At 37.4% G+C, this 14,596-nt stretch overlaps 1 non-coding gene across 1 annotated transcript; it reads right to left on the bottom strand.

Annotated features, from left to right (window-relative positions):
• Positions 1 to 669: 669 nt before the first annotated feature.
• Positions 670 to 771, bottom strand: LOC117084639. Its single transcript, XR_004437559.1, has one exon. It is a non-coding gene; the product is annotated as a U6 spliceosomal RNA (small nuclear RNA).
• Positions 772 to 14,596: the final 13,825 nt, after the last annotated feature.

The following is a 14,596-nucleotide window of genomic DNA, read 5'->3' as shown; positions in this document are numbered from 1 at the left end:
TAAGTGAGAGAGATAAGGTAAACTTCTTTACCTTTAAGCCATTTATTGTTAGTGTCTTTATTATGTCTAATTAAGACATAAAGAAGCACATGTTAAACTTCACTGAGTGATGCCATACTCCTACCCAAAACCTTTGAAGCAATTTACACTCCTGCCGGCATTTTATGGCAGCTCTTGTTGCTCTATATTCTGCCAACCCTAGCTATTGTTTGACTTTATTATGTTTACCTATTGGGGGTGAGAAGCATTATCTCAGTGTTGTTTTCATTATCAAATGAGGTTGCACACTTTTTCAGATATTGTTAGCTTATTCAGAGTTACTTATATCTGAAATGTCTTTTGTCCTCTTTTTAACACTTTTTAACACTGGGTGCTTTTTTGTAGTCAAAATATATAATATATAAATATATATATATTTCTATAATGTAAAATTTTCATGTTAGCCATTTTAACTGTATAATTCACAATGCTATGCAATCATCACCACTATTTATTTCCAAAGCCCTTTTATCATTCCAAACAGAAATTCTGTACTCTTTAGGCAATAACTCCCGATTCCTCTTCCCCCATCCCCTGGTAACCACTAATCTACTTGCTATCTCTAGATACCTATTCTAGATATTTCATGTAAGTGGAGACATACAGCCTTTGTCCTTTTGTATGTGGTATAAAAATATGGAGTGCTTCACAAATTTGCATGTTACCTTTGCAGAGAAGCCATGTTAATCTGTATCATTCCAATTTTAGTATATATGCTATCAAAGCCAGCACTTGGGTGCTTTTGACACATTTATTTCATATTGATTTGTAGAAATTCTTCATATAGTCTAGATACTAATACTTTTTAAATTAAGTTGCAGATATTTTCTCTCAGTGTGTGGCTTAACTATGTTTATGGTATCTTTTTGCATCAAAGTTTTCATTTTATTAGTCAAGTGTATCTGTATTTTCCTTTGTAGTTTGTGCTTTTTGTGTCCTGTTTATGACATTCTCCTCCTTACAGCCCAGTTCATTTAGCTATTCTCCTATGTTATATTCAAAAAGATTATGAAGTCTTCCTTTTAGTATTGGTCTTCAGTCCACCTGGAATTGATATTTGTGTGAGAAAGGAATCTAATTTTATTTTTCAGATTGTCTCAGCAACGCTTATTGAATAGTTTATCCTTTCTCACCATTTTGTAATGTTTCCTTTGACGTGGGTTTTTCATATATACATTGGTCCTAAATCTCTATATCAATTCCATATTGTTTTAATTATGGTAGCTTCATAATAAGTTTTGATAGCTGATAAGGCAAGGCCTTCCATTCTGTTTGCCTTCAAAATTGTCTTCTTTATTCTTGCCTTTGCCTTTGAACTTTAGGGTCAAATTGTCACATTCTTCAAAAATATTATGGGCATTTTTTTGTATTTGTATTGAATCTATAGGAAAAATTGGGGATAACAGTCATGAGATTTCTCACCCATAAACATAGTATATCTCTCCAGTTATTTGAATGTTGTTTAATAAATTTTTATATGGTTTTTTTATAAGTCCTTTAAAAACTTCCTTAAGATTTGTTCCAAGATACATTAGAGTTTGTATTGCCATTAAAAATGCTGTATTATTCACATGGACACAAAAATGGGAACAACAGACACTGGGGACAGCTTGAGTGAGGAAGGCGGAGGCAGTGGTAGGTTGCAAGGCTACCCATCAGGGTACTATGCTCACTACCAGGGTGATGGATCATTTGTACACCAAGCCTCGTTTACCCATGTAACAAATCTGTACATGTACTTCTGGAACCTAAAGTAAAAGTAGTAGGAGAAAAAATGCTGTATTGTTAAAAAATTACTTATTCTTATTTGTTGCTGATGTTTAAGAAAGCAACAGATTGTTATATATTGACTTTGTAACTAGCAAAGTTGCTCATGATTTATGTTTGGTTTAATGATTTGCCTGTACAGTCTCTTGAGTTTTCTACAAAATTTTGCTGTCTGTGGCCTAATGTAGTTTTCTTTCTTTCTGTCCTCTCCTTATATTTTTCATCTCTCTTTTATGTCTTACAGGGCTAGCTCAGGCCAGCAGTGAAATGTTGACTGGAAACAAGAAGAGTAAGCATCCTTTCTTCCTCCCAACTTTAAAGAGAATGCTTCCGATGTTTTGCCATGAAATGTAATGTTTTCTCTGGGCTTTGGATAGATACCGTGTCTCAAGTCTATTTCTATTATTTTATTAAATATTTTTAAGTTGTGAAAATGTTCTGAGTTTTAATCAAATATTGTGTTTGTGCCTATTGAGATGATCATATATATGTTTTGTCCTTTAATCAGTAAATGAGGCAATAGATTTCTCTAAAATTAGACAACTTTTTCAATCCTGGGACAAGGATTATGCCAGCTTCCTAATATCACTCGGGAAATACATCCTTGAGTGTTTGGGGTAAAACCCATTAACAAAACCGTTTAGAGTTAATGTTGTTTCTTTTTTTGGTGGGTAGATTTTTAATTACCAATTCAAATTCTTTCATGATAATCAGTTTACTCAAATATTCTATTTTTTATTGTGAATCAGGTTTGATATATTGTATTTTCTTCTCAAGAAAAATTGCTATTTCATTCAAATGCCTCACAGTATTTTCTACTGTTTTAAAGTTTCTATCCATATGCCCTCTTTTCCATCCATAACATTATTTATTTTTGTTTTGTCCCATTATACACTCCACCCCACCTCTTGCAAACTGGCACAGTCTTGTCAGAAGCTTTTTTGTATTTTATTAATTTATTTTTTTCAGTGAGTAAGCTTTGAGATGTGGGGGCCTTGTTGATAATTTCTTTGGTTTTCATTCCCGTGTTTACATATTTATCTTATCAATTTTCTTCTATTCTAATATTCTTTCTAATATTCCAAGGTAAGGTATAGATTTCCTGTAGATACCACTTTAGCTGCATGCCACGGTTTTGAATGGTAGTGTTATAATTATCATTAAATTTTAAATATTTTTCTGTATGCATTATGATTCCTTACTTAAAGTTTATTTAAATGCATTTTTCAAAGTTTCTTTGGTTATTGATTTCTGATTAAATTGTGTTGAGGTCAGAGAATATGATCTGTATGACAAATTATTTAGTCTTTATTGAGCCTTGCTGTTTGGCTGATAAGTCGTCAGGTTTTGCAATTGTTCTACATCTACTGGAGAAGAATGCATAATTGCTAGCGGTTGGATAGCGCTCTATAAACCCACTAAATTAAATTAAGTTGTTGCTTTCTTCCATTTACTTACCAATTTTCATCTGCCTGATTTATAAATAACAAAATGAATTATGTTAAAATCACTTTCTAATGATAGATTTGTCCATTTATTCTTTATATAATTTGAGGCTGTGTCTTAGGTACATAGAAACTCAGAATTTATTGTGTTCCTAAAAGAATTATTTCATTTATTATTATGTAATGATCCTTTTTATTATTAATAATGCTTTTATTTTAATATTTATTTTGCTTGGCATTAGTCTAGTTATCCCAGTTTTAAAAAACAATATTTGCCTGTTTTTTTTTTTTCCTATCTGTTTACTTTGAACACATGTGAGTCATTATGTTTTTGGATGTGTTTCTTCCAACAGTATACAACTGGATTTATTCTTAACCGATCTGATGTTTGCTTCTAAATGAGGAGTTTATTTCTGTTTTTATTTATTCTGATTGCCAGTAATTTTGGATTTATTTCCATTATCTCTGTTTGTGCTTTATATATACTATCCTTTTTTATTCCTACTTTCTATTGTACTGATTAATCTTCATTAATCCTCTTTTTATCTTCCGCTTATCTAGCAGTGGCCACTTTTAACAGTTTAAAGCATGGTTGATTTGACAACATCTAAAATTATTCAATATTTCTGCTTGCTTTCAGAATGGTACCAGGGTATTAGAAAACTTTCAGCTTTCCAACTCCCATCTTAAACACAGTTATTCAACATTTTAGTGTTATCTTGTTTTTAGAAACACTAATGATTTACCCGCATGTTTACCATTGGGCAAACAAGTAAACTTTCCTCTAACTTTGCTCTTCTGAATTATTTCCTTCATTCCTGAAATAGTTCCTTTAGTAGATCTCTTAGAGATAGTGTCTTGGTGGTAAATTCCCTCAGTCTTCCTTTAAAGTGTCTTTATAACATTTTTTTTTTTTTTGCTCTTAATCTTGAATACAAATTTATCTGAATATAGAAATTTAGGTATATACAATTTTAGAATTTAAAATTTTATATATAATTTTATTTTCTTTCTATATGTACATCTTGCTGCTGAGAAGTCTAATTGTCATTCATGTGAGTAACTTCTCATTTCTCTCTGATAGCTTTAAAGTTTTTGTTTTCTCTACCTTTGATGTCCTTTAGTTTCATTATGATTTGTCTAGTTAGGAATTTTTTTTTGTTTATTTTGCTCAGAACTTCTTAAATCTGCTTCTTGAATCTGAATAATTCATTTGTCTGTCAGTTCAAAAATTTATCTGCCATTGTTACTTTAAGTATTCCTTATCCTCCCATTCCTTCCATTATTTTCTCCTAAGTATTAAATAAATTAAGCATCACCCATATTTCTCAATGGTTTTTAAGATTTTACATCTCTTTGTTTTTCTGCCTTACATTATAGTTAATTTTGAAAATTAATTCAAAGTTCAGTAGACCACTCTTCAAGCATATTTAATCTCTTGAACCTATTCATTTATTTTTAAATTTCAATGTCTAGTTAAAATTTTTCCTGTTCTATGTGGTTCTCTCTCAAATCTATAGATTCTTTTTATAGTGTCTTCCTTTATTATTTAAAATACTGATATCTAAAAGTCTTTCTTTGATAGTTGTATAATAGGGGTCTAATCTCGTTTTGGGAATTCTGTGGACGTTGTGTGCCTCTTGCATTTTCTTCCCCCTAATGTTCCCAGGGTATTATCTACTTATAACTGCTTTTTTCAGCTGAGTTCTTGGCTTGGGAGATCTGAGATTATTCAAGTAGCATAAATTTGAATTTGAAATCCATATGAGTGAAGGCATATGATAAGAATTCTGAGCGGAGATTATTTTATCTTACCCACTCCACCCAAGCCAAGAGTGGCAAGCATCCTTGTTCTCCTTTAGGACGGTGAGTAAACTTTTCCTTTCCTCCATTCTTTCAGTGAAGGTGTTGCAATTTAAAGCTTCAGATTTATGCAGTTGTCTCAGTTCCAACTTTCTGCCTTGTATTCATTCAAAACTTTGTTTCCAACCTGTGTATCTATTAAAATTCAAGTCATTATGTTTCCCAGATTGGGGATCAATCCCTGCAGCGTAAGCTCCCAGATTCGTCATTCTAGCTTTTTGTACCTCTTTGTTTCTGTGCTCTTGGGGATACTTCTTATGGCTCTGCAATACATTCACAAGAAGCTATTTCACATGTTATTGAATTTTTCTAGATGTTTTTATTAAGAGTTGTGTGGGTTATTTTGTCTATAATATTAGCACAAATGAAAGGGTTTTTTTGTTTGTTTTTGTTTTTTTTTTTACTATTTATTTTCCCTTTGAGGTATGATACATAATGACATTATTTTTTAGCCAAAAATTGCTTATCTTTTAATCAAGAATCAATTCATTCATATTTCTTTTTTCTTTTTCTTCTTCTTCTTCTTTTTATTTATTTATTATTATTATTTTTTAATAGAGTCTTGCTCTGTTGCCCAGGCTGGAATGCAGTGGCATGATCTCAGTTCACTACAACCTCTACCTCCCAGGTTCAAGCAATTCTCCTGCCTCTGTCTCCTGAGTCACTGGGATTACGGACGTGTGCCCCCAGGACTGGCTAATTTTTGTATTTTTAGTAGAGATGGGGTTTCACCATCTTGCTCAGGCTGGTCTCGAACTCCTGACTTCAGGTGATCCGCCCACCTCGGCCTCCCAAAGTGCTGGGGTTACAGGCATGAGCCACTGCACCTGACCCAATTCATTCATATTTCTTATTGGAAATGATTTCTGTAATTTCTTAAAAATTTTTATTGCATAAACAGTAACTTTCCTTCTATTTGTGTTTTTTTCAATTTCTTTTGTTCTTTCTTTTCTTTTTTTAATAGGGGTTGGGGTTGGGTTCTGTCTGGTGGCAGTAGTCATCCCTACAGCCTGGCTTCTAAAAACAATAAATAAATAAAATAATTTTTAAAATAGGAGTTATATTTTGCTTTTATTTTCTCTAGTATTTTCAAAGGTATATATATGCTTCTTCAGAGTATATTTGTAAAAGCCTTTAAGTATTTCAAGCCACTTTTAAACCAAGTTTAGCTATTTTAAATCAGTATTTCTAGGAGTCTCAATTCCTCCTAGGTAAACAAGGAATGTCACATAGCTTTCCTCTTCTTCTCCTTCTCCTCATATTCCTCTTCTCTTTGGTCCTAATTAATGTAATTTAAAGCATTGGATCTAGGCTTTAGTAATTAGATTTTTAACAATATGAGTGTTCTTTACTGAGATTACTTTTTACATTTTATTTTAATTTAAAGGGACACAAAACTAACATGCAAAAATCAGTTGTATATATTCACACCAGTAACAACCTATCCGGAAAAGAAATCAAGAAAATCCCATTTATGATAGTAAAAAAAAAAAAAGAACAAAATACTTAGGAATAAGTTTAACTGAGAATGTGAAAAATCTGTACATTAAAAACTATAAAACATTCATGAGAGAATCTGAAAAAGACAAATAAATGCTAAGATATCTCATGTTCACTGGATGGAAGAATTAATATTGTTAAAATGTCCATACTACCAAAAGTAATATATAGATTCAACACAATTCCTATCAAAATTCCAATGGCATTCATCACATAAACAGAAAACACAATTCTAAAATTCATATAAAACCATGAAAGACCCCGAAGAGCCAAAGCAATCTTAAGAATGGAAAACAAAGTTGGAGACATCACATCTCCTGATTTCAAATGATATTACAAAGCTATAGTAATCAAAAAGGTCTTGGACTGGCATAAGAACAGACACATAGACCAATGGAATACAGAAAGCCTGGAAATAAACTCAAGCATATATGGTCAACTAGTTTTTGACAGAACATCAAGAAGATACAAGGCCCCGGGTGCAGTGGCTCACTCCTGTAATCCCAGCACTTTGGAAGGCCGAGGAGGGGTGGATCACCTGAGGTCAGGAGTTCGAGACCAGCCTGACCAACATGGAGAAACCCCGTCTCTACTACAAATACAAAATTAGCTGGGCCTGGTGGCACATGCCTGTAATCCCAGCTACTAGGGAGGCTGAGGCAGGAGAATTGTTTGAACCTGGGAGGCAGAGGTTGCAGTGAGCCGAGATCATGCCATTGCACTCCAGCCTGGGCAACAAGAGTGAAACTCTGCCTTAAAAAAAAAAAAAAAAAAAAAAAAAAAAGAAGATACAAAGGGAAAAAGGGAGTATTTTCAACAAATGGTATTGGGAAAACTGGATATCCACATGCAAACAAACCAATTTGGACACTTTTTTAATACCACACACAGAAATCAACTCAAAATGGTTTAAGGACCTAAACATAGACCTGAAACTGTGAAACTCCTAGAAGAAAACAGAGAACAAGATCCCTGATATTAGCGTTGGCAGCGATTTTTTGGACATCACACAAAAAGTTTTGGCAACAAAAGTAAAAATAAACAAGTGAGACTACATCAAACTAAAAAGTTTTTGCATAGCAAAAGAAACAATCAATAAAATAGAAAGGCAGCATACAGACCAGGAGAACATATTTATGAACCATATGTCTGATAAGGGGTTAATATCCAAAATATGTAAGGAGCTCACACAATTCAATATTTAAAAAACCTCCAAAAAACAAAAAACAAATAACCCAACTAAAAATGGGCAAATAACCTGAACAGACATTTCTCCAAGGAAGACATAAACATGGCCAGCAGATATATGAAAAGGTATTCAGCTAATCAACAGGAAAACTGAAATAAAAGTCGTGCTATATCACCTCGCACCTGTTAGAATGGCTATTATCAAACAAAATAAGGGGGAAGTGTTCATGAGGGTGTGGAGAAAAGGATACACTGTTGGTTGGAAGGTAAATTGGTGTAGCCATTATGGAAAACAGTATGAAGGTTGCTCAAAAAATTAAAAATAAAACTACCACATGAACCAGAAATCCCTCTTCTTGGTTTATACTCAAAGGAATGTAATCAGAACCTTGTAGAGGTATCTGCACTCCCATGTTCACTGCAGCTTTATTCACAATAGCCAGGATATGGAAACAACCTGTGTCCATCAATGGATGAGTGGATAAAGAAATTGTGATACACACACACACAACACACACTCACAGAAATATTATTCAGCCCTGGCCGTGCGTGGTGGCTCAAGCCTGTAATCCCAGCACTTTGGGAGGCCAAGACGGGTGGATCACGAGGTCAGGAGATCAAGACCATCCTGGCTAACACGGTGAAACCCCGTCTCTCCTAAAAAAAAAATATAAAAACTAGCCGGGCGAGGTGGCGGGCGCCTGTAGTCCCAGCTACTCGGGAGGCTGAGGCAGGAGAATGGTGTGAACCTGGGAGGCGGAGCATGCAGTAAGCTGAGATCTGGCCACTGCACTCCAGCCTGGGCAACAGAGCGATAATCCGTTTCAAAATAAAAAAAGAAATATTAGTCAGCCCTAAAAAAGAAGATCCTGCCATATATGACAACATGACTGAACCTGAAGGACATTGTGCTAAGTGAAATAAAGCAGACACAAAAAGAAAAATACTGCATCATCTCAGTTATATTTTTTTTTGAAACAGAGTGTCACTCTTGTCCCCCAGGCTGGAGTGCAGTGGCACGATCTTGGCTCACTGCAACCTCCGCCTCCTGGCTTCAGGTGATTCTCCTGCCTCAGCCTCCTGAGTTGCTGGGATTACAGGTGCCCACCACAAAGTCCGGCTAATTTTTGTATTTTTAGTAGAGATGGGGTTTCACCGTGTTGGCCAGGCTGGTCTTGAACTCCTGACTTCAGGTGATCCACCGGCCTTGGCCTCCCAAATTGCTGGGATTACAGGTGTGAACCACCACGCCCGGCAGTAGAATCTATTTTTAAAAGTCAAATATGTAGAAACAGAGAGTAGATCAGTGGTTACCAGATAGAGGGGGGAGAAAATAAGAGATATAGGTCAAATGGTACAAAGTTGCAGTTATGCAGGATGAATTAAAAAAAATTAAAAAGCAGTCTGCAAATATTTAGACATCTATTTTAATTGATTTTATTGCTTGACACCAAATTTCATCTCTTTATCAATTGGAATATATTTTTAAGTAATTTTTTTCTAAGGTGTTGCAAATTTTCTGAGACCTGAAAATGTTTGTTGCTTTCAACTTGCTGGATTTATATGTATTTTGTGCTACAAATTTTTCCCTCTTAAAAACTTTATTGCTAAAAACCAAACCAAACCAACAACACCAAGAAAAACCCAAACTCTGTAGCTCTTGCTTCATTTTTTCCCTAGAATTTAGTGTTCTGAAATTAATATTTATTCCACTATAGATATCCTGTTTTTCTGTGTGGCCATGAATGTGTCTGTGTGTGTCCTTGAATAGATGTAAAATTTCTTTTAAAAAATCCATATGGTTCAAAAACGTTATCTAGATGAGACTATCACGTCTTTATTCAGCTAAGAAAAATTTTATGCTTTCATGGCTTTGTCTTTACTTTCACGGCATTTGTACTGGTTTCTTTTTAAAGAACTCTGAACTCTTCTTGGAACTCTTTCGGGGACCCTTTAAGGTCCCTAGCACCTTGCAAGCAACTAGCACAATTTTATATAAGTTGGTTCTCCATTTTCTATGTTGTTTGTTTTGTATTCTCTGTTTCCAGTTTTCTTTTCTGTTTATGTTGTATGCATTTTTGGAAAGCTTCTCCAGTTTATCTTTTATATCTTTTTTTTGTTTTTTTTTTTTGAGACGGAGTCTCGCTCAGCCGCCCAGGCTGGAGTGTAGTGGCGCAATCTCGGCTCACTGCAAGCTCCACCTCCCGGGTTCACGCCATTCTCCTGCCTCAGCCTCCCGAGTAGCTGGGACTACAGGCGCCCGCCACCATGCCCAGCTAATTTTTTGCATTTTTAGTAGAGATGGGGTTTCACCATGTTAGCCAGGATGGTCTCGATCTCCTGACCTCGTGATCCGCCCACCTCAGCCTCCCAAAGTGCTGGGATTACAGGCGTGAGCCACCGCACCCGGCCTTATCTTTTATATCATCCATTTAATGTTCAGCAGCAACAAATGTAGTCTTGACTGACACACCAATGCAGAATTGAATTCTGACACTGCATTTTTGCTTCCTTAAAACACGTCCTATCCCTTTCTCCTCCCCTCTTCCTTTATTCTGTTGTCTTTTCTGTTTAATCTGTTTTCTCATAAGTTTGTTTCTCTATATTCAAATTTATGTCTTCATGTGTGCCAAGAAGTTTTCTGAAAATGTCTCTAGATTCTGCAGAACGTCATTTTCAAAAGGATGCTTCTCATCTGGGTCTTGAAGGTGCTGCTCCTGGTTTTGCAATGTTCTAATAGGTCCCTGAAGTGTCCTGACTTCTCTTCACTCCTCCTTGAGAAGGCAAAGACTCATTAATTCTCAGTGTATTTTGGTAGGTAGGATGAGTGGGTTGGCCTTCGATCCTCTAGCTGTCTACTTGCTTAATCACTGAATCGCCTTTATAAACCTACGGTAATGCTTAATTGCCAGTTGCCAGCAGGCTTCATCTAGTGTATGTCTTCTTTACTGAGGTAGCATCTTTCTCCAACCACCATCCCAATTCTCTGGTGCTCTGACCTGCTGTATCCCAGGAAAAACTCTAGTCAGCAGGCTGTACTGTCACAGTACAGTCATTACTGTGACTGTTTCAGCCTCTAGACTGTTTTTTACCTGAAGAATGCATTGTGTCTTCATCAGCCCATCCATCTATCCAGTTGTGTATTTCATTTTTAAGCTCTTCTAGATGTAGAAGACACTAAGGAAGGGAAGAGGAAGACCAGGGAAACTGTTCTTTGTTTGGCTTGAAACTGAACAACAATGGTGATGATAGATATTTACTCCATTCTCTGGTTACTAGAGATCCTGAGTGTCTGAGTCAAGTATCGACAGAGAGGGAATGACAATATGCCTTCCTAGCTATGTCTTTAAAGCAGTTTCTCTTTTAAAAAAGAGAACTTGGCATATGTCTTACATATGCTTGATAGATTTTTCTCAATCTGGCTTGATGTACCTTTTAAGTATTGTCAGTTTCTTCCACATCCTGGCAATTAGGTTGTCTATCAGTGTTTGTTTACCTTGTTTTATAATTCTTCATATTTGTCTGGATTTGCTGGGGTATTTTCCTGAGAAGCAAGGAGAGGCATGTTGGAGGCCCCTAGTTAGAGACCATTTTGGATGACAAGTCCCATAATACCTTTCATTTTTTTACCCATCTCCATTGGGAGACCATGAGATCTTTAAAGGGAGAGACTGGGTTCCAGCCATCACTGGGTCCCTAGCACTTCACCGACAACTGGCACAGAATTGCTGCTGAATAAATGTTGGAAGAAAGAACAAAAGAGGGAAAGGAAGCTTTTTGTTATTTGCCTATTATCCATATTAAAGTGTTTCAAATAAATCTTAAAGGATCCACCTGCCTCTCAAAAAATAACTACACTTGATCTTAGCCAAAAGGCTGAGAAGCGATCAAAAAATAACTGATGAAAATATGTTTTGCAGCTTAAGAATCTAATTAAAGGTCACCTGGGTCATGGAATGTATAACTGAACCTTTTATTTATGCAGTAAAGCAAAATGTCAAAAGGAAAGGATAGGATGTGGCAACAAAGTCTTCTCATGTACAAGATATGCATGTGATCATACTCAGCATGGATGCTATCTGTGTACCCTTTTCACTAATAAGTAGTGAATGAAAAAAGGTTTTATATATATATATATACACATATATACACACATGCACATATATATACACATACATATGATGTAGGTTATAAGTGAGCAGGAGCATTCTAATAGAACAGCTTTATATTGGGTACAATTATCAGGGAAAATTGTGCAATTGTTTTCACTAGAAATGCTTTCCAAACATTTAGACACAAAACGGTTTAGAGGTAGGGAGTGAACTGGTTGACTGCCCCAAAGCCTTCTAGTCAGATGGGCCTCTGAGTCTTAGCAAAAGAGTTCAGTCACCCTTGGGTGCCTGAGAGCCCTCAGCTGCTGGCCTTAGCAGCAAGCATCTGTCGCTTTGAAGGAGTGATTTAGTGATATCAAATAGCTGAGTGATTAATCAAGAAAATAAGCGAGCATCTGACATCAGACAGAAAAAAAATTGCCAAGGAGATGCTCTAGGGGAAAAGAGGCACCCGGGCTTGGAATCCCAAACCAATGGTGCCTTCAGGGATATTTACGAATCATAACCCATTGCTAGAGAAAGATCAATCTTCTGCAAAGCTAAATTAATATTTAACTTGCTCAAGAAAAGTCAATCCCTTGAGTTATTAGGGAAATTAGCAAGCAGCCCTAAACTGACACTATTCTTGCCTGAGCCATCAGCATGTTCTAGAAGTCATCAATGAGTTAATGTTCCCTACCCCACCCCAATCAAAACCTTTCCTTCAATTCCTCTTACTCTTCCCCTCACTCCTTCTTTTCCTGCTAAAGAACACTTCCTTCAAAACAAACAAACAAACAAACAAAACCTGATATAGATGCCCAGTAAAAAAGATAAAAAAGCCACTGGAGTAGAGGTGAGGTCTGAAGCCCCAATTCCTTGGCCACTTTCATGAGTATCCCCTGAGGAGGCCTCAGGGCAGTTGTAAGCTCCCGGACCAAGAACAGCAGCTTCCAAGCCTCATCACGCAGCAGAGTCAATTGGGGAGGGGAGGATATGAAATCACATTCTTGGGCTGTATGAGTCTGTTCTCACGCTGCTAATAAAGACATACCCGGGACTGGGTAATTTATAAAGGAAAGAGGTTTAATTGACTCACAGTTCCACATGGCTGGGGAGGCCTCACAATCATAATGGAAAGCAAAGGGGAAGTAAGACACGTCTTACATGGCAGCAGGCAAGAGAGAGCGTGTGTGTGTGTGAACTCCCCTTTATCAAACCATCAGATCTCATGAGACTGACTCACTATCACAAAAACAGCATGGGAACTCCCCCTCCCCGTGAATCAGTTACCTTCCACCAGGTCCCTCCCATGACATGTGGGAATTATGGAAGCTACAATTCAAGATGAGATTTGGGTGGGGACACAGCCAAACCATATCACGGGCCTACCTCATCCCTACTGATTTAAAATCTTTACTGAAAGGCCTAGGGATCAGTATTTTTAGAGGGCCTAGTTAGTGATGTTCTTGTAATTATCCTGGCACAAGTTCAAAGTCCCTAGCAGGGTTCTACTTGAAATCCCTGTACTTGGTGGGCTCCAAGCACCCCCCACCCAGGTGTGACATTCTGCAGTTAGTTGGATAATGGTCAGTTCTATCTTCAGCCATGTCTGAGAGAGCCATTCAGTACCCACAGAAATATAACATGAGGGTATCAGGGAGAGGGATAGAAGAAAAGGCTTCCTAGGAGAGGTGGGATTTGGGTAGGAATAGAGGTCAGGAAATTCAATTCAACTCATTTTAGTTGTGCAAGTAAACATCCAGTACAGTGCTTGTGGCAGAAGGTGCTCAGTAAACAGAAGGTCTTCCCAGCATGTCTAACTAGCCACTGTCACTCTCTCGCTGCTTCCTGCTTTGTGATTCTCCAGAGCTCTCCTCAGCACCTGACATACCACTGCCTATTTGCTTATTATTGCCATCCCTCTACCACATGGTAAGACCCCTCAGAGAAGGTCTGTCTACTGTGTTCCCATAGCTAGAACAGGGCCTGCCTGAATACGTGGGTGGGCACATGACTGACCTGGGTGTCGCTGCGGAGATGGCAAGAGAATATCTTAGGCCCAGAGAAAGACTAGCAGAGTCTGGGCTGAGAAGGCAGGTTTCAGGGAGCTTACAGAGTAGTCTGAATGTCATGCTAGGATGGTCAGTCTCTCGTCAGCAGACAGTGAGGAGCCACTAGGTTGCTATGCAGGGAAGAGATAAGATCAAGCTTGGCTTGAGAAGGATGAGTTTGGCAGCAGAGTGGAGGGATTAAGGGGAGGGAGGGAAGCTGGACCATCATTCAGAGACTCTCCAGTTGTCCAGGGGAAGGTAGCATGGGCTCACACTGGGTCAGATGCACAGGCATAGGACAAGGGGATAAGAAGGAGGATGTGGCAGAGTGGGGGCTTTGCTAGACATGCCTGCCAAGTGACTGTGATGTAGTGAAAGGGGGAGGGAAGAGTGTGAAACTCACCCATCCATCCATCCCTCTGTCCATTGGTGAGAGGATGGCTGTGGGTAAAACAGCAAGTGAAGCTGCCAAGGAGTTGCCCATGTACCCCAGGAGGATGAACTCCAAGGATGGAGTTTGGGGGATACCTCTCTTGGGAGCTGAAGAGGTAACAGAGAGAACAGAAAGAAGTGACAAGATGGGTAGGAGGAGAAGCTGGAACATGGAAACTGGGCCAGAGCCCCAGAAGAACTACTGGACACCAGTGTC

Source organism: Trachypithecus francoisi, unplaced genomic scaffold, assembly GCF_009764315.1.
Source record: "Trachypithecus francoisi isolate TF-2019V2 unplaced genomic scaffold, Tfra_2.0 Lachesis_group0, whole genome shotgun sequence".
NCBI lineage: Eukaryota > Metazoa > Chordata > Mammalia > Primates > Cercopithecidae > Trachypithecus > Trachypithecus francoisi.
Note: the sequence above shows the minus strand (reverse complement) of the source record. Positions and strands in the feature narration are given on the sequence as shown.